The sequence below is a fragment of the Cnephaeus nilssonii genome (genome assembly GCF_951640355.1).
Source record: "Cnephaeus nilssonii genome assembly, chromosome: 4".
In the NCBI taxonomy this organism is placed as follows: domain Eukaryota; kingdom Metazoa; phylum Chordata; class Mammalia; order Chiroptera; family Vespertilionidae; genus Cnephaeus; species Cnephaeus nilssonii.
Window position 1 is genome coordinate 34,921,768 of NC_137075.1, and position 10,460 is coordinate 34,932,227.

Sequence of the window (10,460 nt, forward strand, 5' to 3'; positions counted from 1 at the left end):
AGGGGCGCGCGGCTTCACCCGGATCCGGGACCCAGCGGGATTTCGTCTTCTTGATCCCAATTCCTGTTGGTCAATTCCCTCTCAGCAATTCCTTCAGCCATTTTCTCAGAGCTCCAGGGCAGCCACCGCAGAACTCGTTGGGCGGCGGGCTCGGCGAAGCTCCGGTGTGCCCGGTGCGCAGCGGCGGGCTGGTCCGGGGTGGCTGCGTCGGCCCTTGGGTCTGCAGCGGTGGCCGGTCGCCGAGCGTGCGCACCTGGCCGCTTCCGGGGCATTGAGATTCTTGAAGGACTCAGAGGTCAGCAAGCACGGAGTCTCCCACCCCATGTCTCCCAGGGGCTCGTCTGTCCGTGCTCGGCAGCGAGTGGAGCCTTCCCCTCAGCCGGAGACCGCTGGGGGAACTGTGCCGAGCACGTTCCAGGCCGCCATTGTGTCGCCTGAGCCGTAGTTTTTAAAGTGTGGTCTTTGGGTCATCGGCATCAGCTTCATCCCGTGTACCCCTCTCTTTTATTCTAGTTGTAGAGCATCTGCTCAGTCAGCCCTCTGGTGGTTCTGGATGGTGTCTGCTCTGCTCTCCCGTCATAGTCTCAAAATTGTTGTGGTAGGCAACAATCAGGCTTCTGCCCTATGCCTCCATCTTGGTCCTTCTTTGTATAGTTAAGTCTTGATTGTTGTTGGTGTCACTGGGAGGAATTGTCCTCCAGGCCACTTGGCTGTGCGGACCCTCTGTGTCTATAAAGGAAGAGTTGCTGTGCGGGAGACACGTTTATGGGCCGGGTCTTGGTGCAGCAAGGCTTTGGCGCTCACTGAGTCTGCCTCTTATGCGAGTGGTTGAAATCTGGTGTCATCTCACACCGACCACTAGATGCCCTCGTTTCTGGGTCTCCAATGGAGTGTAGGTCAGCTACTGCCTGAGGCCCCTCAGCAGGAATTACAGCATCCCTTATATTCGTGACCTGTTTCGGTGTCTTCCCCTTTTGGCTGCCTCCCTATCGCTCAGCTTCCCCAATCTCCCTAGGTGGTCGCTCTTGATACCCCCCTTTGTGGGCTGAGTGCAAAGTCTTGGTGTTGTTAAGCCTTGATTGCTGTTGGTACACTGGGAGGATGTGACCTCCAGTCCAATTGGCTGTGAGGATCAGCTGTGTCTATGCCGGGAGACAGCCCCATTCAACTAGACTTGCAAAATTGTAAAAGCCTCTGTGCTCAGCTTAGATGGGGCGGAGTTACAGGGTGGAGCCTACAGCCTTGGCTTCCCATCAGCCCCGCCCTATGAGGTTCCTGTGTCTCAGTGTCCCTCTGTACTCCCAGCAAACACCTCTGAGAGAAAAGCGCCCTGGAGTTTCGCACGCTGCCAAACAGTCTAGTCTCTCCCCCAATGAATCTGGATTCCCAGATTCTCGCCCGAAACTGGGTTTCCGTGTAGTCGGAACTGGGGCTCACCGCAGTCTGGCGCTTTTGTCTCCTTCCCACCAGGGCGATTCAGCAGCACGGTCAACAGACCATCCTCTGCGCACAATCCCGTGCGCGCCTCCGGTGCTCTGCCCTTCGCTGCTTCTCTGCATTTCTGCCTTACAGCCCAGTTTTCCCCAGTATGAGCCTGGCTTCCCCGGGTCTTTCCCAGAACTGGGGTTCAGTGCAGTTGGAACTGGGGTTCAGCACGGTCCGGAGCTTTTGTCTCCTTCCCGCTAGGGCAATCCAGCGGCACAGGCAACAGTCCCTCCTCTGCGCACATTCCCGTGCGCGGCTCCGGCGCAACTCCTCTGTGCCTCCGCCCCACCGCCCAGACTCCCCCAGCATGAGCCCAGCTTCCCAGGGTTTCGCCCGGCACTGGGGTTCAGTGCAGTCGGAGCTGGGGTTCAGCAAAATCTGGCGCTTTTATCTCCTTCCCGCCAGAGAACGCCAGCCAGGCCGTCAGCCGCCCCTTCCTCTCCGGCTCCGTCCTCCCCACACGCGCGCGGGCTCGTGTCTCTGCCTGTGTCTCCATACCTCAGGCTTTTACGGCTTCTCTGATTTTCCTTGTGGTTTTCTCTTTCCTTCTAGTTGTGGGCATTTCAGTCAGCCAGCTTTCCTGTGGTTCTGGATGATGTCCGTTTTGACTTTTAGTTGTATTTTTGAAATTGTTGTGCCAGGCTGTAGGTTAGGTGTTTAACCTATGCCGCCATCTTGGTTTCTCCTGTTAATTTTTTTAACATACACATTTGGAAAACCTGCTTTATTATATAATGGGTTTTCAGCTTTAATGGAACACTTTGCCTGAATCAGTCTGTTATATAGAGGTTTTACTGTATAAACAAGCTAGAATGTATATCCTAGACCAAAATAACAACAATAAACCCCAGGTATTTGGCTGGTGACAAGCTCACTCCCATGCACTGCCAGCATTCCCAAGACCTGGCACACCGAAGCTCCTGCATGTGTGGGGTGGGGAGAACTGTGGGTTGGCAACACCCAGTGTTCCAGATGCACATGTGTGTCGCTGGCTCATGGAAGCCTGGGAGAGCATTATTTTTCAGAATATAACATGACCGGTAGAATGTTTTCCTTGTAACATTTCCAGTACCCCCTCTGCACATAGAAGTCAGCATTACTGTTTCAAGGTTCTGGTCCTTTACTACTGGAGAGAGTGAAAGTTAATACCTGTTTATATGTGTTAGATAAACTTAGATACAAGTAAGGACAACTAGTTTAGTTTAGAAAATATAGAAAAATTTAGAACAAATTGCAAGCTCTCATTTTCAAGCAACTGCTATGGGATAAGCACTTTAGTGAAATTGACTCATTTAACCCTCACAGCAACCCACAAGGTAGATGCTATTATCTTCATTTTAAAGATCGAGAGGCCCACATAGTTAGCAGATAGTAGTGGCAGAACTAGGAGTGTCTCACTTAAAAGTCAGTGTTCCTATTTATTCCCGGCTGCATCTTAGAGGGAGCTGGGATGCACAGTATGTTTGGGGTAAATCCTTTTCTTCTTGCCTCAGTTTCTTCATCTCTAAAATAGGAACAATCATCCAGGATAACCAATCTGTACTGCCAGGTTTATTTTCTAGGTGTAATGTTATTCCCATAATGAAATATGCTCTGGAATATGAGAAATGGAAGGGGGTATCCATTCTGGTGATTTTCATCTGTTACATTTCCAAGGACCCCTGTCATGATGATTGCTTGTGAGACACATATTTTTAGAACATGTAGAAACTATTACCTTTTTAGAAGAGGTAATATGCAAATTGACCCTCACACCCTCACACAAGATGGCCGCCCCCATGTGGTCAAAGATGGCTGCTACAAGATGGCCAGAAGGGGAGGGCAGTTGGGGGCGACCAGGCCTACAGAGGAGGGCAGTTAGAAGTGACCAGGCCAGCAGGGGAGGTAAGTTAGGGGCGACCAGGCCGGCAGGGGAAGGCAGTTGAGGGGGACCAGGCCTTCAAGGGAGGGCAGTTGTGGGGGGAACAGGCCTGCAGGAGAAGGCAGTTGTGGGTACCAGGCCTTCAAGGGAGGGCAATTAGGGGCAACCAGGTCTGCAGGGGAGGGCAGTTGGGGGTGACCGGGCTAGCAAGGGAAGGCAGTTGGGGGCAATTGGGCTGGCAGGGGAGCAGTTAGGTGTTGATCAGGCTGGCAGGGGAGTGGTTAGGGGGTGATCAGGTTGGCAGGCAGAAGTGGTTAGGGGCAATCAGGCAGGCAGGCAAGTGAGCGGTTGGGAGCCAGCAGTCCCGATTTGTGAGAGGGATGTCCCTGTGGGATCGAGCCTAAACCAGCAGTCAGACATCCCCCGGGGGGTCCCAGATTGGAGAGGGTGCAGGGTGGGCTGAGGGATACCTCCCCCTCATGCACGAATTTCGTGCACCGGGCCTCTAGTACTGAATAAATGAATATGTTTACTTTTGGCCATTTGATCACTTTGCTTTGTCATCTTGCTATGTGGAATTCCTTTTGCTACTAAGCAATTTTTTTTATATCTATCAGTTGAAATATTTTTATAGGTGATGAGGATGTAAAGATGAATTAAGTATATTGTAGCCCTTCTGTAAGCTTATAGTCTCAAAGGTAGAAACAGCTGTACTCAAGTGTTTATAATATGAAGCAAAACCCATATATTGCAGTCAAGACCAAGACCTGCTCTGATTAGCAGTGGGTTTTTAGATTGTTGTTTGTTTTTAAAATAATTTTTGGAGTTGGTGATAACATTTCCTAACGGAGTTTCACTATAGAAAATTTGGATTCCCGGCTTGCCTTAAAATAGCCCAAAATGTAGCCACATTAAGCCACCATTATCACAATGTAACTATCAGCTGAAGTTGAGCAGTAGCTGCACTTCTTACGGGGGCAATAGTTCAGGAGGTTTTCACTGAGTCTACTCCTCCCTCCTGACTTCCAGCCTGTTTACTCAGTGATGATACTTGCCTGACTCCTGTAGACATTTGTGTTATGACCCATCAAGCTTGTTGAGGTTCTGCGAGAGATCTAGACAATCCTCTGCCCAAACCCTGACCATCCTCCTTCTTTAAATTGTGTTCAGAGCATATCCCCAAACACACTTTTAAAACAGTTTCTACTATAGGTTCCATCTCCAAATTTTAAACTACCCTCCATTCCCTCCAAATTAAATCCAAATGATCTAATTGACAGGAAAGATCCCGAGCTGAGGATCTGTTTATTTGAAACAGGAATCAGTACAAACTCATGTTAATGAAATTACGCTGAATTGTCAGCATGAATTTGTCTTTAATATCAAAGGACTGCTAAATATGAACTCTTATTCATTAATTTAATCACCACAGCAGTGTCATGGCAGCCTGACATTATCAGCTGATTTTATTATGCTATTATTTGTAATCAGCTAATTTTATTTGTTTTTTTTAAAAATATATATATTTTATTGACTTTTTACAGAGAGGAAAGGAGAGGGACAGAGAGCTAGAAACATCGATGAGAGAGAAACATCGACCAGCTGCCTCTTGCACACCCTCTACCGGGGATGTGCCCGCAACCAAGGTACATGCCCTTGACCGGAATCGAACCTGGGACCTTTCAGTCCGCAGACCGACGCTCTATCCACTGAGCCAAACCGGTTTCGGCCAGCTAATTTTATTTGTAATCAAGCGATGTTGTACGATATAGTCCCAGGAAAAAGTCTTCTGCATTGTGGCAAGAACAACTGTTGAGAACGTTGGCCACAGAGTTGCTCAAAGCTATCTTGATGTCCAGCATTTGCAATTCCCCAGGGCACTCGTGCAATGTCTGCCTGCTCAGTGATAATACCTGCTAATAAGACGATATCAGCCGTCAATAGCTTCCTTCACATGGATTTCCTAATGCACTAGCTACCTATGGGAGTGACAACACACATTGCTTGCTGGTATCGCTTAAAGGACTGTTGTAATAACATGGTGCAGGTCATTTTACTTGCAATCAATGGAGGGAGCTAAGCAACCTGAGCTCAAATGACAATGGATGTACTGGTCTCTCCCTGATCTCCTAGGTCTGCCTTATTCTTGTACTAGTAGCTCATCATGCGATATTGCATGCAGTAGGCTGGGAACCGCAGCGTGCTGCCGGGAGCCGCGCTGCTTCCACGGGAGCTACGCTGTTTCTATGGGAGCTGGGAGCCAGGGGCTTCCGTGGGAGGTGGAAGCGAGTGTGGGCGCCTGGAGGGATCCACACTGCTTCTGTGGGAGGCGGGCCTGCCGTCTCCTCTCCGGGCCTGTGCTCGGCTGAGGAGGTTGGGGGCCGGCCTCCTTATCCCCCAGAGGCCCTCCGCGGCTGGGGCGTCGCCGCAGTGATGAAGCAAGCATCTTACCTGGCCGCTCACACTGCCCGCTCTCAGTGGCAGCCCTCCCAGGACTGGGGGACTCCGGTGAGGCTGAGGGGACTGGGTGCCGCCACCTTGTGGCTATGGGCGCCGCCATCTTTGTGACGGAGTGATGGTTAATTTGCATACTACCCTTTTATTAGATAGGATGGGGCCTCTTACATATCTCTTCTGTAGGCCATTGAACAAAAGCAGATCTTGACCCCCTTGGTCAACTTTCTGGAACGAAATAGGAAATTATAGAAAAGGCTGCAGTAATACACTTGAGGTAATCACTTTCTGAGGGATGCTCTGAATATATCACCTTGCCTTTGGCACAGATATGGAAGGTGGATTGGGTCAGTGGGTCGGTAGTTAGGTCACACCAAGGAGGGCTATTACAGGGAGGCCTTGTAGAGACTTCCTAGTGATCTCTCTTGTCAGTTTTTTATCATTCAAGAGGGAATGGAAAGGAGCTAACTTCACTGTGTTACACGGCCTTGTTGTTTGTGTTAGTCATTTTGGTCTCAAAAAAATTCTATGATCTTGACATATTGCTGTGTATCATAATTGCCCATGAGCTTCCAGTCTTGTGATTAGACCTTTGGAGGACACAAAATTGTCTTTATTCCTAATTTGCATTTCCAGTACTTAGAGGAGGCCAGGCATATCATAAAACTTAGAATGTGTATGTGGAATGAATGAATAGTTGAACATTGTTAGAGCCCCTTAAGAATAAACAAAGACTTATGAAATCAAATATCCACAGCTAGGATGTGAGGATGTGGCTAAAATGCATTCTGAGCTTTTTCTATTTAATCACATAATGGCACAGGAAAAGAGCAATTTTATACAAATTTTCATTCTTCTTCTAGACCAGTTATTTTCAGTGACTTTGTGAGTTTGAAATTTCTAGAGGTATTTTTGGTAATTATAATGATTGGAGAGGGGGTTGGTATTGGCATTTAATGGGTAAGGACCAGTTGTGCTCAGTGTACAGCAACACTGTAGAAAAGTCCTGAAAAATGAAGAATTAGTGCACTTCCTACAACTTATGATTCCCCTCTTGGATATGGATGAGAAAATAGCTTATAATTATCTGAGTCTAACCAATTCCTTTATATTTTTCATAATTTTAAAACAAAAAATTTGTTGAGAATATAACTACCATGTATATTGAGGAAATTTTTACTTCTTTCTAGGTCTTTGCAAGCTCTTTGATAGACTGGGGCTGGACAGTGAGCTAAAGTTGCCAAGGAGGGTTTCATCTTCCTTTTCACGGAATCTTGCTTAAGTGGACTTGAGATGGATCAGTCATTGGTCCCTATTTCTCAGGGACTCTTGCTAAAATGGAAACAGAAGCTATGAACTTTTTAAAAATTAAAAAATATTTCAATTATAGTTGACATACAGCATTATATTAGTTTCAGGTGTACAATATAGCAGAATCAGCTTTTTAACATTCTCTACTCATGGAATCAGAGCAAACATAAATAAATGGTCACAGAATTCTTTCAATAACCCTACAAAAAATACGAAAAACTGTATGGGCAAGCAATTAGAAACACTTCCATAATAATGAGACTATAGAGCTTGCTTGGTTTAGCCTCTCTTTTGAACAGAATTGGATAATTATGACCAAATATTTGGCCTTGGACTTCATTTTTACTACTGTTCTGGGGTCTTTTATTCTTCTCTGAAAGCAGTTTTTTCCAGGTAGAACTTTTTTATGTTAAAGCTCAAGATAAAGCTGTTTGTAAATTTATGAAATGTGGACAACTGGTGCTGTGAGATGACTGATGTTAGGGAGTACACAGATTAATATTAAAAGTGTTATTTCAATGTTAATGAATAATCAATGTAACAAATCTGTGGTTTCATGTGTATTATTGCTTAGAACAAAGCTGTGTGAAATAGTGAGTTGATAAAAAGGAAATAATAATACAGATGGAATGGAGCTATGATGCAGGTTGCCTCATGTCTGGGAAACCCTAAACAGTCAGGCTTACCTGGGTCTACGCCCTAATTGTCAGGTTTCTCAATTTGAGCCATTCCACTTATTTCCCAACAATACTCATTATTGTGATACCTTTAGACGTTGGGGTTTTCCCTTAGATGCCTTTCTGAGGAATATTAGGCATCTTAACTGTTAAGGTATGTTCTTCCAAAGCTGGAATGTTTTCCTGCAAGGGGAATCATCCCTTATTCCATCTCAGTCTCCTACATGCCTCACATCCTGCCTTTAGGAGGAATGAGCTTGACTGTCAAAGTGCACGGGCTTTTAAAAAAGACAGATCAGGTTTTGACTCACAGTTCTGCTAGTCAACAGCCATGTGACCTCAGACAAGGAACTTGCCTTTTTTTTTTTTTTTCTATGAGAAAAACAGTAAAATTCTTTACATTGCGTAGACAAGACGGTGGGTCACTCTGGATCCTGAGCATAAGTGAAGAAACTAAAAAGTGTAGAGTGTTACCAACTGGACAGCAATATTGTGAGGCTTAATCCAAAATGTCTGGTATGAAATAGCTGTACCAGAGAGGTGGTGGCTTCCTTGTTCATTCCCAACACTCCTTGTATTTATTTTCAATACTTCATAGGCAAAAAATTGTGAATGATGCTGAGATATTTTAGGCTGTACAGCACCTGTCAAAGCTTCCTTTTAGATTTAATGAGTTTTAGGCCTTTTGTTTTTCTATTAGACCAGAGGTTGGTGAATCTTATTAGGGACTAGTGGCCCGGTATATGAATTCATGCACATTGAAAGAAAATGAATTGGAAGAAATATTTTAATATCGCTATTCGCCCTTTCTCTATAATAAAAATGTCAACCAAATTCATGATCGACAATGACAGGTGGAAACACACGTGTGCAATTGGTGCCAGCTAGAGTTTTATATATATTGTGCATGTACAAGTCAACTTAGCCTTTTATAGATATAGATTAAACTTGCTTAATTAGACCTGCTTTCTGATTTAGCTAAACTTTTTCCAGCCCAGTGAAGCACCCCAACTTCTCTTTCAGGTAATTGTCAGCAACACAGTAGTAAATATCAACACAAAGCAGATTATTATTGTAGATCACTCAGGGAGAACAAAGGGTAAAATATTTAACTGCATCAGTGTTTGACTATATTATCCACAGTGAGAAAACCTGAAGTCATTTTCAAGATCCACCATTTCTTACTTCTTTTCAGTTGTATCAAGTTTCTAAACTTTCTAAGTCTCCGTTTTCCAGCTAATGAAAAGAAAATAGGACTCCATGAGTCTCCTATCTACCTACTCCAGCTACTTCTGTGAGAATCAAATGAAATGAGGCATGGGAAAATGCTTCACAGATATTTTGTTACAGTGTAAAATGACTGCACCTGGCTAGAAAGCAAGTCATGTTCCTGGGCTGAAGAAACTCCAAGGAGGCTAGTTGCTAGGGAGAGGAAGCCAGGTGTTGCTAGGTGATGTCATTACTCAGATGAATACGTAGCATATTAGCCTTTTATATATATAGATATAGACTAGAGGCCCAGTGCATGAAATTTGTGCACGGGTTAGGTCCCTAGGCCTGGCTGGCGATGAGGGCTGATCAGGGTCTTCCTTCCCCCGGCTGCCAGCTGCTGGCTGGGGCCTTCCTTTGTTCCACGTCGCCCCCTGGAGGTCAGCACACATCATAGTGAGTGGTCAAACTACTGGTCGGTCAAATTCCTGAGGGGACAATTTGCATATTAGCCTTTTATTATATAGGATAGTCAAAGACAGGAACTACTTCATTAATGTTGCTGACTGACTGATATTCCATAGTGCATGAGCTGATTAGTCAGTCTTTACACCTACACTGTCTCAGAGGCATAATATCATCCATAGTCTTCTATGCTGATCTTATCTCTCATGCAATTAAAAAAAATCTCTGAAGAATAGGGATTTGCATGTTGCTTGCAATATAATAGTTACATGTTTTTCTTGATAGTCTTAAAGTAACAACAGTAAGTATACATACTATATTAGATTTCATCAGAGAAGCTATATCTATCTAAATATCTATCAAAACATTTATTATAAGGAATTGGTTCATGCAATTATGGAGGCGGACAAGTCCTGAAACCCTTGGTAAACTGGAGACTCAGGAGAGCTCATGGTGAGTGCCAGTCTGAGGCCAGCAGTCTTGAGACCCATGAAGAGCTGATGTTTGAGTCAGAAGGTAGGGAAAAGCCAATGTTCTAGCTTGAAGGCCATTTGGCAGGAGAATTCTCTTTTATTTGGGGGAATGGTCATCTTTTTTGCTCTATTCAGGCTTCAACTGATTGGATGAGGCCCACCCACATTAGGGAGAGCATTTTGCTTTACTTGCTTTACTTAAATTACTGATTTAAACACTAACCTCAACCAAAAATACTCTCACAGAAACATGACTAAATATCTGGGCACCTCATGGCCCAATCAAGTTGACACAAAGTTAACCATCACATATACATACATATATAAATATATAACACAATAATTTTATTGCAGGTACTTTAGGCATAATCTTTTTAAAAAATCAGATTTACATAGCAGAAAAGTTAAAAAATGTGGATTGCATTTTCTGTAGACATTCCTTCACACACACACACACACACACACCCCTACTCCTTAATCAGGGATTCAGAGAACTACAAAGAGTTTGAGCTGGAAAGAATTTGT